Source organism: Arachis stenosperma, chromosome 3, assembly GCF_014773155.1.
Source record: "Arachis stenosperma cultivar V10309 chromosome 3, arast.V10309.gnm1.PFL2, whole genome shotgun sequence".
In the NCBI taxonomy this organism is placed as follows: Eukaryota; Viridiplantae; Streptophyta; class Magnoliopsida; order Fabales; family Fabaceae; genus Arachis; species Arachis stenosperma.
The window spans coordinates 91,801,746-91,810,963 of NC_080379.1; positions in this window are offsets into that span (position 1 = coordinate 91,801,746).

The following is a 9,218-nucleotide window of genomic DNA, read 5'->3' on the forward strand; positions in this document are numbered from 1 at the left end:
TCCGCTCATCAGGAGCTCTGCCGATATCTTATTCAAAACTGCCTTCGACAAACTCAGCTTGGAAGAAAAATAACTCAGAGCATATCCGGACAGCGTGTTCGGGTTAGGAGATACCCCGGTTCAACCAATGGGATACATCCCACTCCACACAACTTTTGGAAAGGGAAGTCAGTCAAGAACACTCAAAATAGATTACATCATCATTGACGTAAGCTCAGCCTACAATGCCCTAATAGGACGGACAATGTTAAATCAACTCAGCGCAATAATCTTGACTCCGCATCTATGCATGAAGTTCCCAACTGCAGAAGGAATAGACACAGTAAAGGCAGATCAGAAGATGGCGCGCCGCTGTTACAACGAAAGTCTAAACCTCAGAGGCAGAGGAGAAGAATTCCACACAATCGAGCTCGGTGGAGTTCAGAGGTGGGAGGAGCTCCGCCCACAACCTGAAGGAGAAATAGAGAAAATCCAGATCGGGAACACCCCAGACCAAACAACCAGCATCGGCACACTCCTAAAAGGGGACATAAAAGAATCACTCATACAGTTCCTACGCGACAACGCCGACCTCTTTGCGTGGAAAGCCGCCGACATGCCAGGCATAGATCCCAAACTAATGTGCCACAAGCTAGCAGTCTACCTAGGATCTCGGCCGGTACAACAAAGGCGCAGAAAGCTAGGACCAGAACGCTCTCAAGCGGTGGAAGAACAGGTACGAGCTCTACAGGAGGCAGGCTTCATAAGAGAAGTCAAATACCCGCTATGGCTTGCTAATGTCGTTTTGGTAAAAAAGTCAAATGGGAAGTGGAGAATGTGCACAGACTATACCGATCTCAACAAAGCTTGCCCGAAGGATCCTTATCCGCTCCCAAACATCGACGCACTGGTAGATGCCTCCTTGATAAACCCCGATTTCGTGGTTTATTTTGTGCTTATTTTGGGGGATTTTATCACCTTTTCTCACATTTATTCAATTAAATAGCTTGGTTTTGCAACTCTCCCTCGATTTGTGCTTAAATGTGAAAACATGCTTTTTAGGCCCTAAAATTGGTGATTTTAATCCACTTTAATTCCATTCGATGCCTTGATATGTTTGTTAAGTGATTTCAGGTTCATAAGGCAAGTATTGGATGGAAGAGGTAAGGAGAAAAGCATGCAAAGAGGAGAATGCATGAAGAAACAAGAATTGGAAATGCACCACGGGACGCGCCGATGCTGTCCGTGGCCCACTTTAATGAAATCGCCCCCAGCGATTTTGCAGCTCATTTTGGGCCCAATCCAACCCATTTCTGATGCTATTGAACCCAATGATTGAAGGGGGAATGAACACACTTAGTCATAGTTTAGTTTTTTTATCATGTTTTAGGGTAGAATTCTAGAGAGAGAGGCTCTCTCCTCTCTCTAAATTTTAGGGTAGTTTTAGTTAATTCTTCTTCAATCCAAGTTTTAATTCTTGTTTTGATTTAGTTTCTCCTTTTAATTTCTTGTTATTACATCTCTACTCTTCTAGTTTTACTTGTCATTTCCTTTATTTTATCCTCTTTTATGTTTATGAACATTGTTGGATCTTAATTTTCTTTAATGCAATTTTATGTTTGATGTTCTTTTTATTGTTGATTTGAGTTGAGATCTTACTTTTCTTGCAATTGGTAGTTGGTAGATTTTATATTCTTGCACATTTACTATGCTTTCCGTTATTACCCACCAAGTGTTTGACAAAATGCTTGGTTGGGCTTTAGAGTAGATTTTGAGCATTCTTGGCTTGGAAAGAGTGATTGGGCAATCTTGAGTCATGAAAACCCAACTTATGTTGGTGATCTAGAGTTGTTAGCTAGTATTGTTTCCATTGACGCTAATCTTTTGCTAATTTAATTAGTGAGTTGATTAGGACTTTTGGATTGAGATTAGCTAGTATCATTAGACTTTCTCCCTATTTGTTGGAGTTGACGTAATGAGATAAATTCTTGTTTATAATTGTAAAATGATTGATTAATCTTGTTTGACTTTCTCCCTATTTGTTGGAGTTGACTAAATAAGATGAATTAATCATGCATGACTAGGATAGAAAGCCTATGATCTCAATCCATTGCCATGAATGTCTTTCTTTAATTGCTTGATTTACTTTCTCGTCATTTATATTTTATTGTCCCTATAAAATCAAAACCCCTTGATCCCCATAGCCAATAATTGAGCACTTCATTAATTCCTTGTGAGACGACCCGGAGTCTAAATACTTCGGTTAATTCTTATTAGGGTTTGTTATTTGTGACAACCAATATTTTTGCATGAAAGGATTCTTGATTGGTTTGGAAACTATACTTTACAACGAGCTTTCATTTGTTAAATTCTAAACCGTCAAAAAGTTCGTTCATCACTCCTCCAGATACAAATACCTCTCCTTTATGGACGCATACTCGGGATATAACCAAATCCCAATGTACCCACCCGACCAAGAAAAAACCTCTTTCTTAACCCCAAAGGCAAATTACTGCTACATTGTTATGCCCTTCGGTCTCAAAAATGCGGGAGCCACTTACCAAAGATTAATGAACAAAGTTTTTTCGGATCACATCGGAAAGATCATGGAGGTCTACGTAGACGACATGCTAGTGAAGACGCAAAACGAAGAGATGTTATTATCCAACCTGACACAAGTATTCAACACCATAAGACGACACGGCATGCGACTCAATCCCACAAAATGTACCTTCGCAGTGGAAGCTGGTAAATTCTTGGGTTTTATGATCACACAGAGAGGAATCGAGGCAAACCCGGACAAGTGCAGGGCCGTACTCGACATGAAAAGCCCGACTTGTATCAAAAAGGTACAACAACTCAACAAGCGGTTGGCAACCTTGTCCAGATTCCTGGCGGGATCCGCAATAAGATCTCTCCCCTTCTACGCCACTCTAAGGAAGGGATAGAAGTTTGAATGGACAGTTGAATACGAGCAAGCCTTCCAATACTTCAAAAAATTTCTGGGACGGCCACCTATATTAAGTCAGCCATGGGAAGGGGAACCACTCATCTTGTATCTCGCAGTGGGAAATCGGGCAATAGCCTCAGCACTGGTCCGAGAAGACAACAGTGGGCAACAACCCATATACTTTATCAGCAAAGCGTTACAAGGGTCCGAGCAGAACTACCAGAAAATAGAAAATTTCGCTTACGCTCTCATAATAACATCTCGATGACTTTGCCCATATTTTCAGTCTCACACCATTAAAATTCAGACCAACCAGCCCATAAAAGGAATCTTACAGAAAACAGACTTGGTAGGCAGAATCTTGCAATGGGCAGTCGAGTTGTCCGAATTCGACCTTCAATACAAAGCTCGGACGGCCATCAAATCTCAATATCTGGCCGACTTCATTGCGGAATTTACGGACACACCGGAAATCCCCACAGAATGGAATTTGTACGTGGACGGCTCCTCAAATTAAACGGGAAGTGGTGCATGCGTAATAATTGAAAGCGACCAGGGGACCCAGATCGAACTCTCCCTCAAATTTGGGTTCCCTGCCTCAAACAATCAAGCGGAATATGAGGCACTACTAGCTGGTTTGAAGCTGGCTAGAGAAGTTAGAGCTCAAAAACTTATCATCTTCAGTGACTCACAGGTAGTCACTTCACAAATAACAGGCAGCTACCAAGCCACAGATCCCACTATGAAAAAGTACCTGGACAAAACCAGGGAACAGCTCGGACAACTCAGAGAGTATGAGATTCGACGCATATCCCGAGAACAGAATGCCTGGGCCGATGCACTCTCAAAACTAGCCAGCACCAAATCAGGAGGCAACAATAGAAGCCTTATCCAAGAAATTCTACAGAAGCCATCAATCTCAGAAGAAGAAAAGGTCCTAGCCATGACAGGTCGCGATCAGGGATGGATGACCCCCATAATTAATTACCTCACAACAGAGGCCCTCCCTACAGATGAGAAAGAGGCAAAGAGGTTAAAACGGGAAGCACAATACTATACCATCATAAATAATACTTTATACAAAAGAGGGATTTCAACACCATTGCTAAAATGCGTACCGACTTCCAACACTAAGGATATCTTAGAAGAAGTACATAGTGGCATTTGTGGCAATCACCTCGGAGCGCAAGCACTCGCCAAAAAAGTACTACGGGCAGGATTCTATTGGCCAACCCTACAAAAAGAAGCCACAGAATTCGTAAGGACATGTACGCCATGTCAAAAGCATGCCAACTTCCACACCGCTCTGCCAGAGGAGCTCATCAGCGTAACCTCACCTTGGCCATTTTCAAAATGGGGACTCAATCTCCTCAGACCTTTCCCTCAAGGGTCAGGACAAGTCAAATTCCTCATAGTAGGAATAGAATACTTCACAAAATGGATCGAGGCAGAACCCCTAGCCAATGCCACAGCTCAAAGAAGTCGGAAATTCGTATATAGAAATATCGTCACAAGGTTCGGAGTCCCATTGACATTAGGATTTTTGCTAGTAAAGAATTTATAAAAATATTCGCGTTGTAGATATAGCTTCTAAACTAACAGAAATCCCTTCGTACAAAAGTTTTGGTTGTCACAAGTAACAAACCCCTAAATAAATTGATAACCGAAGTATTTAAACCTCGGGTCGTCTTCTCAAAGAATTGCAGGGAGGTATATTCTTATTATTGGTTATGAAAAAGTGTGTTTTGGGGGTTTTAGATTAAGGTAAAAAGTTAGTTGAATGACAAGTAAAATAAAATAATAATAACTGTAAAATAAACCTTTGGTAAGGTACAAGAACTGGAAGTCCTATTCTAGTTATCCTTATCAATTGTGATGAGAATTGAATTTTTCTCCCACTTTGTTAACCTCTGATTATGAAGGTAAGTCAAGTGAATGAATTAATTCGAATCCTCAAGTCCCAGTCTTTTCTTGGGAAAAGTTAGAGTTATTGGATCTCGAATTAATTCTTGAAGAATTCCAATTTTTGGTCAACAGAGTTTGATAACTCAAGAGTCACCAATTAATCAACCAGAGCCAAAAGGTAGAAAAATCTAAATCATTTATATAATAAATAAGAGAAACAAATCATAGATCTGAAAATACCTCAAATAATATTTATTAAGAAAATCATAACATGAATGTCATTAAGCCAAATTGGCAACATATATAATTAAAAATAAGAGAAGTCAAAATAAAGGAATATTAAACCTGGAGCTCAGAAGAATTATAAGTTGAAATAATAATAAATCCTAAATCCTTTAAGAGGAATTCTAATCCTAAATCCAAAGAGAGATGAGAGAACCTCTCTCTTTAAAAACTACATCTAAACTAAAAATTATGAGTTATGAAAAGCATGATGAGTCTCTGCAAGTTCCCTGACTTTAATCTGTATTTTTGGGCCGAAAATTGGGTTGAATTGCGGCCCAGAATCTCTGCCAGCGACTTTTGTAATTCTGCAGATCGCGCACGTCACGCGATCGCGTCATCCATGCGGACGTGTCATTCGCGTTTTTTCCTGCCACGCATTCGCGTCGTCCACGCTTCCGTGTCACTTGTGCTTTTCCAATCTGCGTGGTCGCGTGAGCCATGCGGCCACGTCACTGTGAATTCCTTTCGTCCGCGCGGTCGCGTCGCTGACGTGTACGCGTCACTTCTCGCTGGTCATCTCCTTAATTTCTTGTGTTCCTTCCATTTTTGCAAGCTTCCTTCCCCATCTCTCACTCATTCATGCCCTATAAAGCCTGAAACACTTAACACACAGATCAAGGCATCGAATGGTAATAAGAGAGGATTAAGATTAGCTAAATTAAGACCAAAGAAGCATGTTTTCAATCATGTAATAATTTTAGGAAGGAAATATAAATGCATGCTAATTATATGAATAAGTGGGTAAAGACCATGATAAAACCACACAATTAAACACATTGTAGACCATAAAATAGTTTTTTATCACCCATACTCCATCACTACAGACAATGGTACCCAGTTCACAGACGCAGGCTTCAGAAAACAAGCGGCCGACCTGAATATAAAACAATAATTCACCTCTGTTGAGCACCCCCAAACCAATGGGCAAGCCAAAACTGCTAACAAAGTTATATTAGCAGGGATAAAACGGAGATTACAGTATGCAAAGGGAGCTTGGGCCGAGGAGCTCCCACAAGTCCTATGGGCGTACCGAATGACTCCACATTCCACGACAAAAGAGTCACCCTTCTGATTAGCTTACGGAATGGAGGCAATGATTCCAGTGGAGGTCGAAGAAGGATCACCCAGAGTAATCCATTTTAGCGAAAAAGTCAATTCCCAACTTCAAAGAGAAAAGCTCGACTTACTTCTAGAAATCCGAGAGAAAGCTCAGATAAGGGAAGAGGCGCTGAAAAGACGAATGGCCTCCAGATACAACCGAAAAGTAATACAGCGGGCCTTCATTGAAAACGACCTTATCCTAATCTGAAACGATATAGGAACAACTCGACCTGGAGAAGGAAAGCTAACAGCAAACTGGAAAGGACCCTTCCGAGTCATAGAAGTATTGGGAAAGGGCTACTACAAACTTTCCGAACTCGACGGACGAGAGCTTCCTAGATCATGGCACGCCTGCAACCTAAGAAGGTACTATAGTTAGGGGAGATAAAAGATCTTGGACAAGGCGCACTCTTTTTCCTGAAAAAGGTTTTTTAACGAGGCGCCCCGCCAAGACCTGCAAATCACCCGACTTAGGAAATTAACTCCTCGTGTATATTTGCATTTTCTTTTAATAAAATTTGTTCAGATTCTCTACAAACGCTCAAGTCGTATTATTCTAAAAACATTCATTGCCCGATTATAAAGCTACAGATCGACAAAAAGTGAAAATCAAATTCACTGCACGATCACGATAAAAACGAGGGCTAAAAACCCAAATTCTACAAAATAGGCAAAGATGAAAACAGAATAATGCAAGAAGTTATAGAAAGTGATCCATAGAAAGGACCTGATGAGGACCAAATAAAATGGATTGCTATAAAATAACTTAGAGACTGGCCAGCACAAAAAGTCGGACCAGCCACAACAACCCAAGTTATAAGTAAAGCCCTGGAAAGAGGTCTGGCCAACCCTATAAAAGAGGATTACTATAACTTCGAAGAGCCCGACATGAGGAAGTTGGACTCCTACAAAAGTTACAAAAGATAATCCCTGAAAGAGACCTGAACAAGGTCAAAGAAAGAGGATTATCAAGTAACTCGACAGGGCCCGACGTGACAAAGTCGGCCCGGAAAGATAAAGTTACAAAAGATAAATCCCTAAAAGAGACTTGAACAAAATCCAAAAAAGAGGATTATCAAGTAACTCGACAGGGCCCGACGTGACAAAGTCGGCGCAGAAAGATAAAGCTACAAAAGATAAATCCCAGAAAGAGATTTGAACAAATTCCAAAAAAGAGGATTATCAAGTAACTCGACAGGGCCCGACGTGACAAAGTCGGCCCGGAAAGATAAAGTTACAAAAGATAAATCCCTGAAAGAGACTTGAACAAAGTCCAAAAAAGAGGATTATCAACTAACTCGACGGGGTCCGATGTGACAAAGTCGGTCCGGAAAGATAAAGCTACAAAAGATAAATCCCTGAAAGAGACCTGCACAAGGTCCAAGAAAGAGGATTATCAAGTGACTCGACAAAGCCTGACATGACAAAGTCAGTCCAAGATACAAAGCTACAAAGGTAATCCCTAAAAGAGCCTTGAACAAAGTCCAAAAAAGAGGAGTACCGAGTAATTTAACAGGAATTGACACGATAAAGCTACCCTTGGAAGAGACTTTAAGTAAGGTCCAAAAAGGAAGGGCTACAAACAAACAAAAACCAAGTTGAAAAATCGGCAATCTCAGTATTACGATAAACAACAGTTTAAGATTGATGAGAGCAGCGTCAGGCCAAAGAATCAAGTTAACCATGACAGATAAAAACCTACGAAGGTGCCAAGACGAGTGCAAAGAAGACATGATACAAAAACTACTAAGTTATGATAACAGAAAGCTTCAGAGGCCGCCAAAATCAGCCCAGGAAGCTTGAAAGTCACTTTGTTTTTCAAAGCAAAGTTGCTAAACAAGCAACAGAAGTATCAACAGTCAACAAAACACCATTTACAAAACAAAAGAGTTCAAAGCCCACAGGCCAGGCTATACACAAATTCATCAGAAATAATCAAAGAGAGTCCAAAGGCTTCCCAGTAGCAGCATCCCGGGGTGAAGGAGGACGAGTCTGAAGAGGCACTGCATCTACCGTCCCATCATCCCGGTTTAGGATCTGAGCATCAGGATCGGACTCAGGTTAAACGACTTTAGCAGCCTGAGAGGAAGAGGGCAGCACAATGGAGACTTTGGTAGAAGGAACAGGAGGAGGCTCAACATCATCATCATCAGGGTCCTCGGGAATGATTTTTCCATCCTTCACAACATTATCCAAGCTAAACAAGGCAAGGTCAGCCTTCGGGGCAATAACTCGAACTTGTTTCTTCAGGTTCTCATAGGCAGCAGTTACGCTGCACACAAGATGACCCTGGAGCTCGGAATAATCAACCCGGACTGACTTTAGCTCATCCCGAAGATGCATCACTTCTCGGTAGGATGTGACATAGCTTTCTTTGTGCTTCAAAGCCACATCCTCAGCCAATCGAACAGAGGCTGCCAGGGCAAGAGAGCTGGCCTTCTCCCCTTTCAGCTCCTTTTTCAGTTGAGTCACCTCCGCTTCAAACTCCTCCTTGAGACCCTTCATCTGATCAAATTCTCACTTAGCTTCCTCCATAAAAGCTTTGGTAGCATGCAGAGGTAGATTTTGGGCAGTGCGATACAAAGCAGCTCCCATATGGGCCATCTTGACACTACTCCGAGTTATAAAATCCAAGTGATGAAGGAGAGATACATCATCCATTGAAAGAGCACCATAAGGTGCGATCTGCTAGTCCACAAAACCAATAGGATCAAAATCGGGGGCATCTAGATTGAAAGGTTCAACAGTTCGAGGTCTTTTTGGAGGAGGAGCGGCCGAAGAAGAAATCACAGCAGTGGTAGAAGACTGAGGGGGATTCACTAAACGGACCCGAGATGTAGGGATCATTCTCCTCGGACCAGGAGAGCTCGGCACGGATGGCTTCAAAGGAGCTTAGGAAGCTCCTTCCCCATCAGCCCGGGCTGAGATATTTTGAGCCGCAGTAGCTTTCCTCGCCTTCTTGAAGGCCTTCATGGCATCATTATTCTTGGCCATCTCT